Below are 13,880 nucleotides of genomic sequence, written 5' to 3'. Positions count from 1 at the left end.
ACCCCTGCGCCACCAGGGAAGCCCTGTAATAAGTTTTGAAATTGGGAAATGTGAGTTCTCCTACTTTATTCTTTTTTAGAATTGTTTTGGTTATTCAAGGTCCCTTGAAGTTCCATGTGTGTTTTGGAATCAGCTTGTCAATTTTTACAAAGAAGTCAGCTGAGATTCTGGTAGGTGTTGTGTTGAATCTGTAGATCAATCTAGGGAGTATTGCCATCTTGATAATGTTGTCTTCCAATCCATGAACTTGAGATTTTTTTTTTTTTTTTTTTTTTTTTTTGTGGTACGCAGGCCTCTCACTGTCGTGGCCTCTCCCGTTGTGGAGCACAGGCTCCGGACGCGCAGACTCAGCGGCCATGGCTCACGGGCCCAGCCGCTCCGCGGCATGTGGGATCTTCCTGGACCGGGGCACGAACCCGTGTCCCCTGCATTGGCAGGTGGACTCTCAACCACTGCGCCACCAGGGAAGCCCCTGAGATTTTTTTTTAAATCTTTTTTTTCCTTAAATTTCTTTTTTAAAAAATAGAAGTATAGTTGATTTACAGTGCTGTTAGTTTTGGTATATAGTGAAGTGATTCATAAAAAAATCCTTACTTAGATCTTCTTTAATTTCTTTCAATAATTTTTCAGTTTTCAGAGTGTACATTTCGCACTCCTTTTGTAAATTTATTCCTAAGTATCATTCTTCTGGATGCTATTAAGAATGGAAGTTTAAAAATATTTCATTTTCAGGTTATTCATTGCAAGTATATAAAAATACAACTGATTTTTGTATAATGAGCTTGTAATCTGCAACCTTGCTGAACTCATTTATTAATTCTAGTAGTTTTAAGTGCATTTCTTACGACTTTTCTATGTATAAGATCATGTGTTCTGTGAATAGATATAGTTTTACTTTTTCCTTTCCAATCTGGATGCTTTTTATTTCTTTTTCTTGCCTAATAGACCTGGCTAGAACCTCCAGTACAATGTGAATATAAGTAGTGAGAATGAACATTCTTTTCTTTTTCAAGATCTTAGGGGGGAAAGTATTCAGTCTTTTACCATTAAGTGATGTTAGTGGTGGTTTTCTCGTAGATGTCCTTTATCAGGCTGGGGAAATTCCCTTTTACTCCGAGTTTTTTGAGTGTGTTTATCACGAAGGGTTGTTCCCTGGTTGCTCTTATGTCATGCTGGAAGACAGATGGATAATCCTGTGCCATGGGATTACTCTTCTTGATCAGCCAATGGCCTCTCACCTATTCTCCCTGCTGGTAGCAGTGTGAGTAAGCTAGGGGTTCAGTCAACACTAAAAGATTATTCTAGGAATGTTGTGCTTATGGCCTAAAGAATTCAAGAAAAGACATGGTTGGAGGTACATTGTTCTACATTTACATTATAAAATTCCAAAGGGTAAATTTAACAATCTAGAAAACAAATTACCATTCAAACTTGACTATATACTCTGGGTAAGATTTGCATTTGTGCTCATCATTAATGAAACACTGTAGCAACCAATGAAAGAGTCTTTAGAAGCCTGTATTCACAGGTGGCAAGATGGATGATGTGGTGGCATAAGTAATGATGTAACTAGCATTAAATAAATGGTATTAGGAAACTAGAGAGGCAAGAAGACCTATATTGTTTCAAAACAAAAAGGTTCTAAAGTCATGACCTTGTGAGTAATAATACCATCATTACCTTTTTCTCTTGTGTGAGATGTGAAATTAGCTAGGAATGATGCATCTGAAATAAAGACAAAAAGAGATGGTTCTTAGTACCAAGAATTTTATGTGCACTGATATGACAGCAAGCAAATATGTAAGTCCCACTTCTTTACCCATTACCCCAAATCTTCATTAATAAAACATTATACTTCACATGGGGTCATGAATTTCAAAATACATATTTTAATCAAATTGTTTACATAATCAGGGTCCTTGCAAAAACATTTACTTGGGATCCTGCATATTGTAAACATGGTCCTGGAGGCTGTACAGTAAAACCAACGGTTAGGAGTATGGGCTCTGGAGTCAGAATACCCAGATTCCACTTATTAGCTAGGTGACCTTGGACAGGTTGTTTAATCTCTCTGTGCCTCACCTTCTACATCTGTATAATGTAAACAATGAGAGTATGGTACTTCATGGTGATGTTGTGAAGTTTAAATTACTTAATATGTACACTGTTTAGTGTCTGGCATTTCATTTAAAAGTGAGAGCAATATATAGCACTGTACTTACCTTATACTGTCTTCCCTACTGGTAAGTTTCACGGTGGTAAGGACAAAATGAGTTCCTCTTTGTATTCCCCACACGATGAAGTGAATTGTACTTGTGACATAGAAATTGAATTCATCTGGAAACATGGGGTATATTAAAATATAAATAAAATATTTTAAAAATTAAAAAATAATTTAAATAAAAAGAGCCTCAGCATATCGTTTGTATTTCTTTAGTTATTGCTTTATAATTAGTTGTTGGGGGGCTTCATGACTTTTTTTTTTTTTTTTTTTTTTTTGCGGTAAGCTGGCCTCTCACTGCTGTGGCCTCTCCCATTGCGGAGCACAGGCTCCGGACGCGCAGGCTCAGCGGTCATGGCTCACGAGCCCAGCCGCTCCACGGCATGTGGGATCCTCCCGGACCGGGGCACGAACCCGTGTCCCCTGCATCGGCAGGCGGACTCCCAACCACTGTGCCACCAGGGAAGCCCCCATGACTTTTAACTTTTTTTGTTACCCCCCACTTTCTTCAAAGTACCTAGTTCGGTATAAATGCACATTACAGCCCTCCGAACGGCTAACTGGATAGTCTGAAGGATAAGGGTGCTGCAGCAAAATGTGGGCCACATCAGAGTATAGCTTTGCTGGTGGAGACAGAAGACCAATCATCTCAGAAAGCGGCGCACAGAAAGAGTTGGGCCAGCCAAGCACTTTGTGAGGCTCATTCGGACCCTCCGCTGTGCGGTACTGCTAAAGTCTATGCCCTGATGCCAGGGTCGTGGGGCCGGAGGCCTGAGTGGGCAGCTGGCCTCGGTAGGAGAGGCTGGCTTCAGCTGAGGCCGCTGGGTGAGTCATTCTCACCTCCCCAGGCAGGAGCGGGCGGCCGGACGCTTCGCCCCGGCGCGGGCGGTACTGGGAGGTGCCGCAGCCCCCGAGGAGCCCCCTCCCGGGTCGCCTCCTCTGGGCGGGCACTAACCCTGCCGCGGCGCTGGTGGGGAGCGCCCACTGGCACCCGGACCCACAGCTCTTCGGGGCGGGCCGCCGCTTCTCAGCCGTCCTTTGGCGCCTCATCCCGCTTGCTGTCGCCGACTGAAGCGCGAGAGAGGAGCTTGGAGAAGCAGGAGGGCGGGGCGGGGCGGGGCGGGGCGCACATCTCCAGGCCCGCGGATGTTGTCTCGCGCGTGAGCACGCGCCATACCTGCGTGGGGCGCGGAGCGTGGGTGTGCTCTGGACGCGCGGTCTGACGCCATCTTACCGTCCTGCTCCGCCCGCGCCGCCTGCTCCCAGCGCTCGGGTAACTCGTGTAACCCGGGTAGGCCAGAGTCAGCCAGCCCCGGACCAGCGTCCCGCATCCTGGCCGTCCCGGTAAGCGGGGTCGGGGTCGGCGGGGACCTGGCAGGCACCGTGAGGGGCGGGTCTGCGGGCAGCGGACTCTGAGGTGTTGTATGGGAGCCGCCCCCGAGGGGGCCCCTGTGTATATGAACCACGAGTGTCCCTGCCTCTACCCCTTGGGAGCGTCCCGGAAACGGTGTGCGGAGCCGCCCCCATGGAAGACGCACGTGCGAATGGAGACTCTCAGGGCTCTCTCTGCATTTGCTGCCACGGGGAGTCCCTGTGTGCAGGACAGCAGCCCCAGAGAGACCAGCTGTGTATGTACGGTACGGCAAGGGTGGTCTCTGGTGTTGTCTCAGTGGAAGAGCATTTGGGAACATGGGGGGCCTCGGGAGCCTGCACCATGGGGATGGACCCCACAGAGGACCTCTGTATACAGGAGGACCTGAGACTGTTCCTCAGAACTGCCTGGAAGGAATCTCTAACTGGAAGGAGAGGTTCAGGAGTAACATCCCTTAAGCCCAAAGGTCTTTGACCTTGACCTCCTTGAGGGTTCAGTGTGCCTTAAGTTGTGATCCCTCCCTCCAACGTGGTCGAGAGGCAGGGGCCCTGTGGGACTGCGCCTTTGTCCATTCCTCCCCGAACCCCGTTAGAATGTGTATTCTCCGTGGTAGCCCAGTTGGCTTCAAGCTGGATTTTAGTGGAGGCAGGAACTTATGTAAGAGAACAAGGTGTAAGAGAGGAGAGGACCAGAGAGACCTCTGAAGCAAAGAAAGGAGATTTGAGGCTCTGGGCTTGACTCTCAGGAAGCAAACAGTAAAATCAGGTAGAATAACTGACTCTGGCAGGTCCTGTAAAGAAAGTACTTTGAAGGAAAAAAGAAAGGATACATAGGATTATTGAGCAACAGTGTGCTAGGCACTATACTAGCTATGGTTAATCGTATAACTCTTAAAATAACGTGAAATTATCCCTTGAGGGATAATTAAACTGAGACTTAGATTAAGGAACTTGAAAAAGGCCATAAAGGTTGGAATCATGAAATCTGTTTTCCAGGTTTTATTTGGGAAGAAATATTAGAGACAGAAGCAAGAGTATATGTTTGCCTAAATTTAAGAGCTAGAACTATAAAACTCTTAGAAGAAAGCAGTTGAAAATCTCCGTGACCTTGGATTTGGGAATGGTTTCTTAAGTATGACATCAAAAGCACAGACAACAAAAGAAGAAAATAGATAAATTGGACTTCATCAAAATTTAAATCTTTTGCGTTTCAAAGGGCACTATCATTTGATAGTGAGAAGACAACCCATGGAATGGGAGGAAATATTTGTAACTTATATAGCTGATAAGGGATTAATATCCAATTAAAAAAAGAACTCCTACAACTCAACAACAGCAAAAAATCCAGCCCAATTCAAAAATGGGGAAAGGACATGAATAGACATTTCTTCAAACAAGATATACAAATGGCCAACTGGCACATGAAAAGATGCTCAACATCATTAGTCATTAGGGAAATGCAAATGGAAACTGCAATGAGATATTACTTCGCGTCCACAGCAGGCTATTCTCAAAAAGAAAAAAAAAAAGGAAAATAACATGTTTGCGAGGATGTGGAAAAATTAGAATTCTGCTGCATTGCTGGCAGAGATGTAAAGTGGTGCAGCTGCTGTGGAAAATGTTTCATGGTTCCTCAAAATGTTAAAAAGAACTTCCATCTAACCTAGCAGTTCTACTCTTGGGTAAATATCCAAAAGAAATGTGATGTGTTATGGAAACTGACTAAATTCCAAAATTTAGTAGCTTTCTCCTGGGATCAGAGAAATCCCTACTTCCCTTTTCAAAGGTTTCTTTCGCTTTATTACTGCCTGGGGTTTACCCCTCCCCATGTTCTAAAGATCACTGTTAGTTACATTTTTGAGCCTTTTACAAATGTCTGCCTGTCCCATATCAAGAATCAAATGAAGGCACAAAAGGATAATTTACATTTAATATGCAGGATGAGATGGTTACAGCCTATTAGGAGGGCTGCAGGCTCTCCATAGCTACATGTCTTTATAGAATGAGCTGAGGGAGAGGAGTTCCCTAGATGCCTTCTCCTTCCCTATTTCTTCCCTAGCTCATACTGTGGAATTAGGGTGTGCCTTGCATACACGCAAATTCCATGCTGCCCATATACGCCTTACTGCCTTACAGATGCTTCTCGTACTCTCATGGTTACAGCAGTGTATTAGTTTTCTATTACTGTGTAACAAATTACCACAAATGTGGTTTAAAACAACCCACAATTTATTATCTCATAGTCTCTGTGGGTCAGTTGTCCAGCTTGGTCCTCTGATTATGGTCTTACAAGTCTGCAGTCAAGGTGTTAGCTGGGCTGTGTTCTCATCTGGAGGCTTGACTGGGGAAGAGCCTTCCAAGCTCACTCTGGTTGTTGGCAGAATTCATTTCTCTGCAGCTGTGGGACTGATAGCCCTAGTTTCTTGCTGGCTGTCAGCTGGAGGCCACTCTCAACATCTAAAGGCCACCACAGTTCCTAGAGGCCACCTGCAGTTCTTTGCCACGTGGGGTTTCCCAACGTGGCCACTTCATCAAGCCAGAAAGTAGTCTCTAGAGTATGCTAGAAGACAGTCTTATGTAATGTAATATAATCATATGTATGACATCCCATCACCTTTGCTGTGTGCTGTTGATTAGAATCAAATCACATGTCCATCCACACTCGCGAGGATGGGATTACACAAAGCATGAATACCAGGAGGTGGGAATCATGAGGGGAAGCCACCTTAGAGACTGCCTCTGCAAACAAGGAAAGGTTTAGGTTGTTATCTGCTCTCATTTCTTCCATTTCATTCAGCCACATGGGCCTATTCTACTTCCTTGTTTCACTGCTATTTACCACCACCTGCCCCTGACCTTTGAAGTTTTTTTCCAAACCCTTCTCAAGTTACCACAAATTTTTCAACATTCGCGTTGTCCCTATGATAATGTCTTCTCTCTTTTCTTCCTTGATAAGGACAGATAAATCCCTAGTTCCACCTATCAGCTAAAGAAGTAATGAATAAGCATAATTTGTAGGGTCTTTGTTAATTGACTTCTTTTTTAACCAGAGTGTCTCTCCTGGGACTTCTTCCAGCATAGGGAAAGCCTTTTTTTTTTTTTTTTTTTCCACGAACCATTTGTTTTTACCCATTGCTAATCACTGTTGAGAGAGGCAAACCATCCTGGACCTTTAGTATTCCTGAATGTTTTTCTTACTGGGTATGCCAAGAGTACAAGGCCCTGATTGTTTTCCATGCCATTTCTCAGGATTGTATTTGCAACAATCAACCTTGACAGATAAGGCAACATTTCCCCCTGGACAAAGATCAGGCTTGTTTCTTACTATAAAATAAGCTGTAAATCACAGACCTCAGTGCTGCACACATATGCCTTACTACCTTACAGATGTTCCTCTCTTGTAACACAGCCCACTGTATGTGCAGGCATCTATCATAGATCCTGTGCCACCCCCATGGCACTTGGTAGACATGGGAAACTGACGCAAAAAACCATGCTAAAGCTCTTGCTATGGCTGTGCTATGAGTAATAAAATCCTTTATATCTGATCCAAGAGTCTTGTGTCTTCTGCCAGCATTTATGGAACAGTAATAGGATAGCTAGTTAACTTACAAATAGAGTAAAATCTCACACCCTGCACAGATCTTGACAGTCCTTATCACTTGTTTTTCTAGAAACTGATTTTGTTAATTTCTCAAGCACCTCACTTGCGTATCTTGGAGCTTGCAGCCCTGAACCAAGCCCCTCTCTTGGTCCTCAGGCCAGCCTGGATGTAGACGGTAAGGAAGGGGATGCAGAGACTCGGATGGCTACACATCTGACCTGTGAGTATCCACCTAAGTGTTCCAGTCTGTTGGGTGAAGGCTTTGGCTTGGTGTGAACTCTCGAGAGAGCCTAGGTAGTGTTTGACAGTCTCTGCGGGGGCCGAGGTACAGAGGAATGCTACAGCGGAGGTCCTGGTGCCGAGGGTGAGAGGTGAGGGAGGTGCACGTGGCTCCCTTCAGCTTTACCTCTGCTGATGAGCGCAGAGTGAACACACCCTAATGCCAGATTGAGACCCTGGAGCCGGGGAAAGGAGGTGTGCTAATCCACCCCTACTCACCCCCAGTGTCGGCAGACCCACTAGCTCTTTAGGACGGGCACCTGGGCCAGGCTCTGGGGTAGAGGTCCTAGGTGCGGGTGTTGCAGGAGTCTGGAATTGCCCACATTGGGAAGAGGCCACATTCCCTTCAGCTCCAGGCCCCAGGCCCATTTGTTCCTGGCTGGTGGGGCTTTCAGGGCAACAGATGCTCCCAGCTTGGCAGGCAGGAGCCTGGGAGGAGTATGGCAGGAATTTCAGCTCAGAAGCTGGGCTAGAACAGGGCTTGGGGTGAGCTGGGCCCCTGTACGCTTGTATGTGTAACAAGGGTCAAAGGGCCTGGGTGTCTTGGTGCTCCTGGGTTCCCAGTTGAGCACTGAGCCCGCCAGGGAAGAGCTGCCCTGATGACTGTGCAGCTGTTACTGAGGGAGCTACTGTTTTCCTGGACTGCAGATGACCCATTACCTTCATAAGTGTGTGATATTTGTGTGCCCAGTGTAGTTGCACACGTTACTCAGTGTGTGGCTACCTAGGGACAGGGTTAGACTTAGGGCTTTGCTTGGAACAGCACTGACATAGTGGTTACGGATTGGAGGTAGGTAGTGGTAAGCATAGGGCTGGAATCACGGTGATGTTAAAGTAGGATTTGGAATTGTGTTTATGGTTCCTGTTGATAAGAGCTAGTGCATCTTGTAGATCTCACCTATAGTAGCTGGAGAATCTGCTTATCTACATGGTGAGAATTGAAAGGTTCTATAAAAGTCTGCTTTCTTCTCCAGCACTCTGAAGTGTGGGTGGAGTAGGGGTGTCCTATCTGAGTTGATCTGGCACCATTTCCCTGTTAAAAAAGAAATGACAGGCCCAAAATGGAGTCACTTGTGCTAAAAGGAAGACTTAATGCCTGACCTTATTGAAGTTACAACCTTCTCCAAGAATGTAATCCAAACTGGTCAGTGGAAATTTCTGGTCCGCACCAGTGAGGTAATCCTTTCCATCCCCCAAAGGAAGATGAGGTAACCTGGCACATAGATCTCCTTCATCCCCTATAGATAGATTACTTAACCCTGAAATAATCTTTTTTTGTTTTTGACTTCCTTGTCATACTCTTGAAAACCTCTCTTTTTCTATAGCCTTTTAAAGCTCCCCTCTACTTGCTAAATGGGATGCTGCCCAATTCATGAACTGTTCAATAAAGCTAACTCGATCTTTAAAAAAAAAAAAGAGCTAGCGCATCTTAGATTAGGATTGTGTTAGGGTTGGAGTAGGGTACTGTTTGAGTTTAAAATTGGGATCAAAATGGGTCAAGGAGATAAATTTTGTGTTGGGGGTCAGTTTTAAGCTTCTAAGATAGTCTGGAGAGGGACTTAACCTTATGCATATTGTGTGATATTGATCTGGTTTAAATGAGAGGTTTTGGACATTTTCTGGCCTTCTGCACTTGAGAGTTATAAATGGTTATATGATCCCTGAAGCTGCGATCGACTAGAAGGAAGTAGGCATCTAGCTCCTGGGGAGAGGGAACATCACAGTTTTCTATCCTGAACTTAACTGGCCATGTAGACATTTTTTGGGTAATACCCACCAGCATTACCTTTACGAGGTACAGTTATTCTGAGGGTCTCACTCGAAAGACTGCTTTTAGAGTTGTTTGTGAATGCGGTTGGAGTTGAGGTTAGGGTTTGGGTTGAAAGGCATGGACTGCAGTTGAAGTTTGAGGTAGAGTGACCCATGTGGTCATGCCCTGTATCAAGGGCTCCTTCCTGAGGAGTCAGGAGGTGGTTCTTCACAGTTTCCTGAGGGGGAATTTGACAGAGTAGGTCTGTCTGGTTTACTCTTCCTTTAGATTCTGTTTCTGCTGCATCAGAGAGACTGAGGGTCTGGAGCCTGCAGTAAACTGGGGACGCTCCCGGGGGTAGGGATGGGAGTGTAGGTGAAGGACGGGGCTGCTGAAGAGGGCAGGGGACTCACTTGCTGACCTTTATGTTCCTTTAAAAGCACACAGCCAAGTTGTTGAGACCAGGGGTGTGCGCGTGGATGCAAGACTGTCCTTATTAAAGGACAGGCAATGGGACAGAAATGACAAACCAGAGTTTAGAGGTGGATAAACAGGCCTGGCCTGAGGTGGCCTAGAAGTTTTATCGGGGAGAAAGGCTGGGAAGGATGGATTGGGAATGCATTTGTGTTTGTGGGCCTGCAAGATGGGCTGTGTCTGTCTGCATGTGTGTGGTGCCAGAGTCTGCTGGGGCATGTCTGACTCAGGGTATTCATGAGTCTATGTAGGTGTGTTTCCTGAACATGTCTCTGGGTACTCTGAGTTAGCTTCTGAGTGGCATTGTTGACTTTATGTCCTCCTGTGTATGTGTCTGTGTGGCTAGGTGTCTGTACGCATGTGTCCTTGACTGTGTGTGAGACTCTGCTCTGGCCTCTCACTTTCCCCTGACCCTCTCCCCTGATGCGCCCCAGCTGCCAGCACTATTTACTGCAAGAGATTGGCTTCCTTTCCCTTCCCACTCTCTGGATTCCCATGTGTCCGGCTGCCTGCCCAGGGCCCTGCCCCTGAGGCCTCTATGTGGGGCTTGAGCTTGGGAATGATACACTCTGGAAAGCCCCCGATACGCTCTTTGCCCGGCTGTGGGCCCAGAGAAGTTACAGTGGAGGAGTGGGACAAGGCGGGAAAGTGGGGGCAGTTGGCAGCATGCACCCCTCCTTCTGGAAACAGAGATGTCCTTCAGGCCCCCTCTTTCCTCCCCATGCTCTCATCCAGATCAAGTATTCAGGGTCCCGGCCTCACTGTCTGTGCGCATGGGAATGGACAGTCCTCCACAAGCCCCGTTAGGCATCTGGTCCTCTGCGTCCCCCAGCACCTTACTCATTCCTCATCTCCCCACCCACACTCACGGCTGTCCTCCCTTATTTCCTGTCCCTGCCGTAGACACAGGAACCACTCTTGTCCTTCATTCTGTGACAGCCCAGGCCTGTGTCAGGAGCAGGTGGAGCAGCAGGCTTTGGACGAATGGTGAGGAGCAGAGGCTCCGCCCCTCTCGCAGGTGCAGGAAGCAGCATCGCCTTGGGGTTTGCTCCTGTGCGCATCCTGTGGTTGTTGCCCTCCCTGCGTGGGCTGCAGTGAGGAGGTACAATAACAAAGCAGCCCCGGTCCCTATTTGCTGGGACTTGGTGTTTAACAAGAGAAGTGATTTTGTGGAGAAGCCATTCTCCCGCACAGCAGGAACTCGGTTGCCTGAAGTGCTCTCTGTAGAATTCTGAAATGCTCTCTGCAGAGCCCAGGAGAAGGGCTCCAGAAGGTCAGAGCCATTTGCCACGACAGCATGGTATCTCAGAGGGCAGAGGCGAGCTCCAAAGTTCCCAAGCAAGCATTGCTATATCCCTAGCATCTAGCAGCAATTCTGGAGTAGTGAATACCTGATTTTGTGCCCTGCCGTGAGAGCTTTCATTGTGATTTTACTTCTTGAGCTGAGGGGGAGCTGGAAGGTGGGGCCTGTGCTAGGGTTATAGGATGGGATGAGCAAGGCTTCATCCCTCTACAACATCCTGCATGAATCATAGGCTCTGACCCTGTCTTCTCTCAGCTCTTGATTTTGCTGGGAACTGAGAATCCTGAAGGTCTTGGTTCCAGCTCATCTCTCTGCCCCTAGCCCTTTGTTGCAGAACTTGGTCAGCAGCATCAGCCAGTGCTGGCACGTGGCAGGTAGGATACATGGGAAGGACCCGCTCCACCTAAGCCAGGATGTGTGCACATTAACCTCAGCTTCCCACGTGACGTGACGCTGCTGTGACCCTTCTGAGTCAACTCCCTTCATTCCGGGCCTCCCTCTCCTCTCCTTGCTCTGTGGCTCTCTGCCCAGCTCCCGCCAGGCATGGAGGATGTGCCTGCCACAAGACCTCCTATGATCTTTGGGGATGCTTTAGGAAAACAGTGGAGGGTGTGGCTCAGCAGGCCTGGGCCTTGTGCCTCCTCACCTTGGGGGGCCACAGCAGGGCCTGAACTCGCATCTGTTAGGCACAGGATCACCCTTCAGAGGAGGGACACAGTCATGCTTCTCCGCATCCTGGCTTTTCTGCATTCTGCTAACAGGACACATTGTGCTAAGTGCTGGGTCCTATCAGAGGAAGAGTCCTGCCCCACCTCCTGGGTTGATGGTATGTTGAGCCATCCTGGATTTCCTTAGGAATCAGTGAGGCAGGGGCATCCCACAGTCTGCCATACCACACCAGGAGGAAGCTACAGCACTTCCTGCCCTTATTTCAGCTTTTGGCTCCTCTGTGGTAGGTCAGAAGGTGGAAATGCAGACGTGCCACCTTCTTAGAGAAATGAGGTGTCCAAAACAGAGGTCCCTTCCATCCACTCAGGGCAGCCTCTTTGTCTTTCTGCTTCCCAGTTCTCTCCTCGTACCCTCAGACATCCCCAGTCTCTGGATGGACACTAGGATGCCACACCTGCACTGTGCCTCTAGCCTCATGCCCAAGGCTGCCTGCATCTAGAACCTCTCTGCAATCTTTCTTGCTGCCTGTCTTCCAAGAGCACCTTCTTCACACACATGATCAGCAACTCAACCACCTTGGACACCCACTGCATACGCTGTAATAGTAATTTTCCCTGGTAACTTCCAGAATTCATCTCCATCTGTGGCTTTCAGCTTTGGTTCTTCATACCCCTCCATCCACCCCCAGCTATGGTCCCTTCCCAGCCCCTCACTTACCCTTTTGAGTCTTTGCCCACACTGTCGTACATGTGGGAACAATCTTTCTTCTAATATTCAAAGTCTTACCTCATTAATGCTTCCTTCTCTCTATTAACCACCAGCAAAATTTCTGTGCTTTTTCCAAGGCCATCTCCTGGACTTGGACATTTGCTCTCATCCCCTCACCTGTAACCACCACAGGGCTCCAGCATTCTCCCTTTGCTCTCCTGCATCATCAGTTTTTCACTCCTCAAGTGCATCATTTGTGTCAACATCAAATACTTTACGTCTCTCACCTTCAAAAAAAACCGTCTCTGCGTCCCACTTCCTCTTACAGCTGTATGCTTGTTTTTCTGCACCTCTGTGGAACAAACCTCCTTGAATTGATTACACTTGCTATCACCAACTGCTCTTCTTTCATTCTCCCTTGAATCCACCCCAGTCATGCCTTCACCTCCATCACATGTGTGTCTATTCTCAAAGCCATGAGTGATCTCTGTGTTGCTAAATCTGGTGTTCAACTCTGGATCCTCATCTTACTTGGCCAATTCAGAATTTTTCATGCAGTTGATCACTTTCTCCTTGCCATATTTCCCCCTCTTGGCTTCCAGTATGTCACACTCTTCTGGATTTCCTTCTTCCTCCCTGCTACTGCTTCTCAGTCTCCTCTGCTTACTGTTTCCTCTTTTCCCTTCCAGTTTCTTTTCTTTTTCTTTTTTTTTTTGGCTGCACCTCATGGCATGTGGGATCTTAGTTCCCAGACCAGGGATAGAACCTGTGCTCCCTGCAGTAGAAACGTGGAGTCTTAACCACTGGACTGGCAGGGAAGTCCCTCCCTTTCAATTTCTTAATGTTGGAATGTCCCAGAGCCCAGTCCTTAGATCTCTCCTTCATTTATACTCATTCCTTTGGTGACTTTACCTGGTCTCTTGGTTTTATATACCTCTGTCTATCTATCTATCCATCTGTCTATCATCTGTAGCCAATACCCTCCCTGAGCACTATAAGGCTTCTATGTTGAGGATAGACCTGGTCTATCCTCAACATAGACCACGTTCTCCTGGTCTCAGGAAGAAGCAGAGTGATAATAGTTATGAAACTACTGCAGTAATCATAGTAGCAGAGGAGGCAAGAAGAGGTTATATTCTGGATTCATTTTGAAGGTAGGGATAATAGGATTTACTGATGGATCAGAAGCAGATTGTTAGAAACAAAATCAAGGATGACACCAATATTTTTGGCCTGAAAAACTGGCAAGAGAAAGGTGCCATTAACTAATGTGGGAAATACTGTGATTGGAGCAGGTTTGGTATGTGTGGTTGGGTGGTGGCAGTGGTGGCACAGGGAATTAGTTCACTTTTGAGATAAACTTTGGACATCCAAGTGTATATTTTGATTAGACAATTTGAGCATGTGAGACTTTCTACTACATCAGATAATGATCTCCATGGAGGCAAGGCCTGTGTCTTGGTGACTGTTAATGTCTAGCATAGTTCCTGGCACATAGTAA

At 46.9% G+C, this 13,880-nt stretch overlaps 1 long non-coding RNA gene across 3 annotated transcripts in view; it reads left to right on the top strand.

Moving 5' to 3' along the window:
• The first annotated feature begins 4,500 nt into the window (after positions 1-4,500).
• Positions 4,501-13,880, top strand: part of LOC307054606 — a 39,696-nt gene continuing 30,316 nt past the window's right edge. For 2 of the 3 annotated variants that reach the window (XR_013810944.1, XR_013810946.1), the window contains exons 1-2: positions 4,501-5,274; positions 7,353-7,416. This is a non-coding gene — a long non-coding RNA (uncharacterized lncRNA). Of the gene's footprint in view, positions 5,275-7,266; positions 7,417-13,880 lie in introns of all 3 variants that reach the window. The other variant, XR_013810945.1, reaches the window with a different exon arrangement.

The sequence above is a fragment of the Hyperoodon ampullatus genome (genome assembly GCF_949752795.1).
Source record: "Hyperoodon ampullatus genome assembly, chromosome: 6".
Classification (NCBI taxonomy): domain Eukaryota; kingdom Metazoa; phylum Chordata; class Mammalia; order Artiodactyla; family Ziphiidae; genus Hyperoodon; species Hyperoodon ampullatus.
The sequence above is the reverse complement of the archived record's forward strand: the minus strand, read 5'-3'. Positions and strand labels throughout refer to the sequence as shown.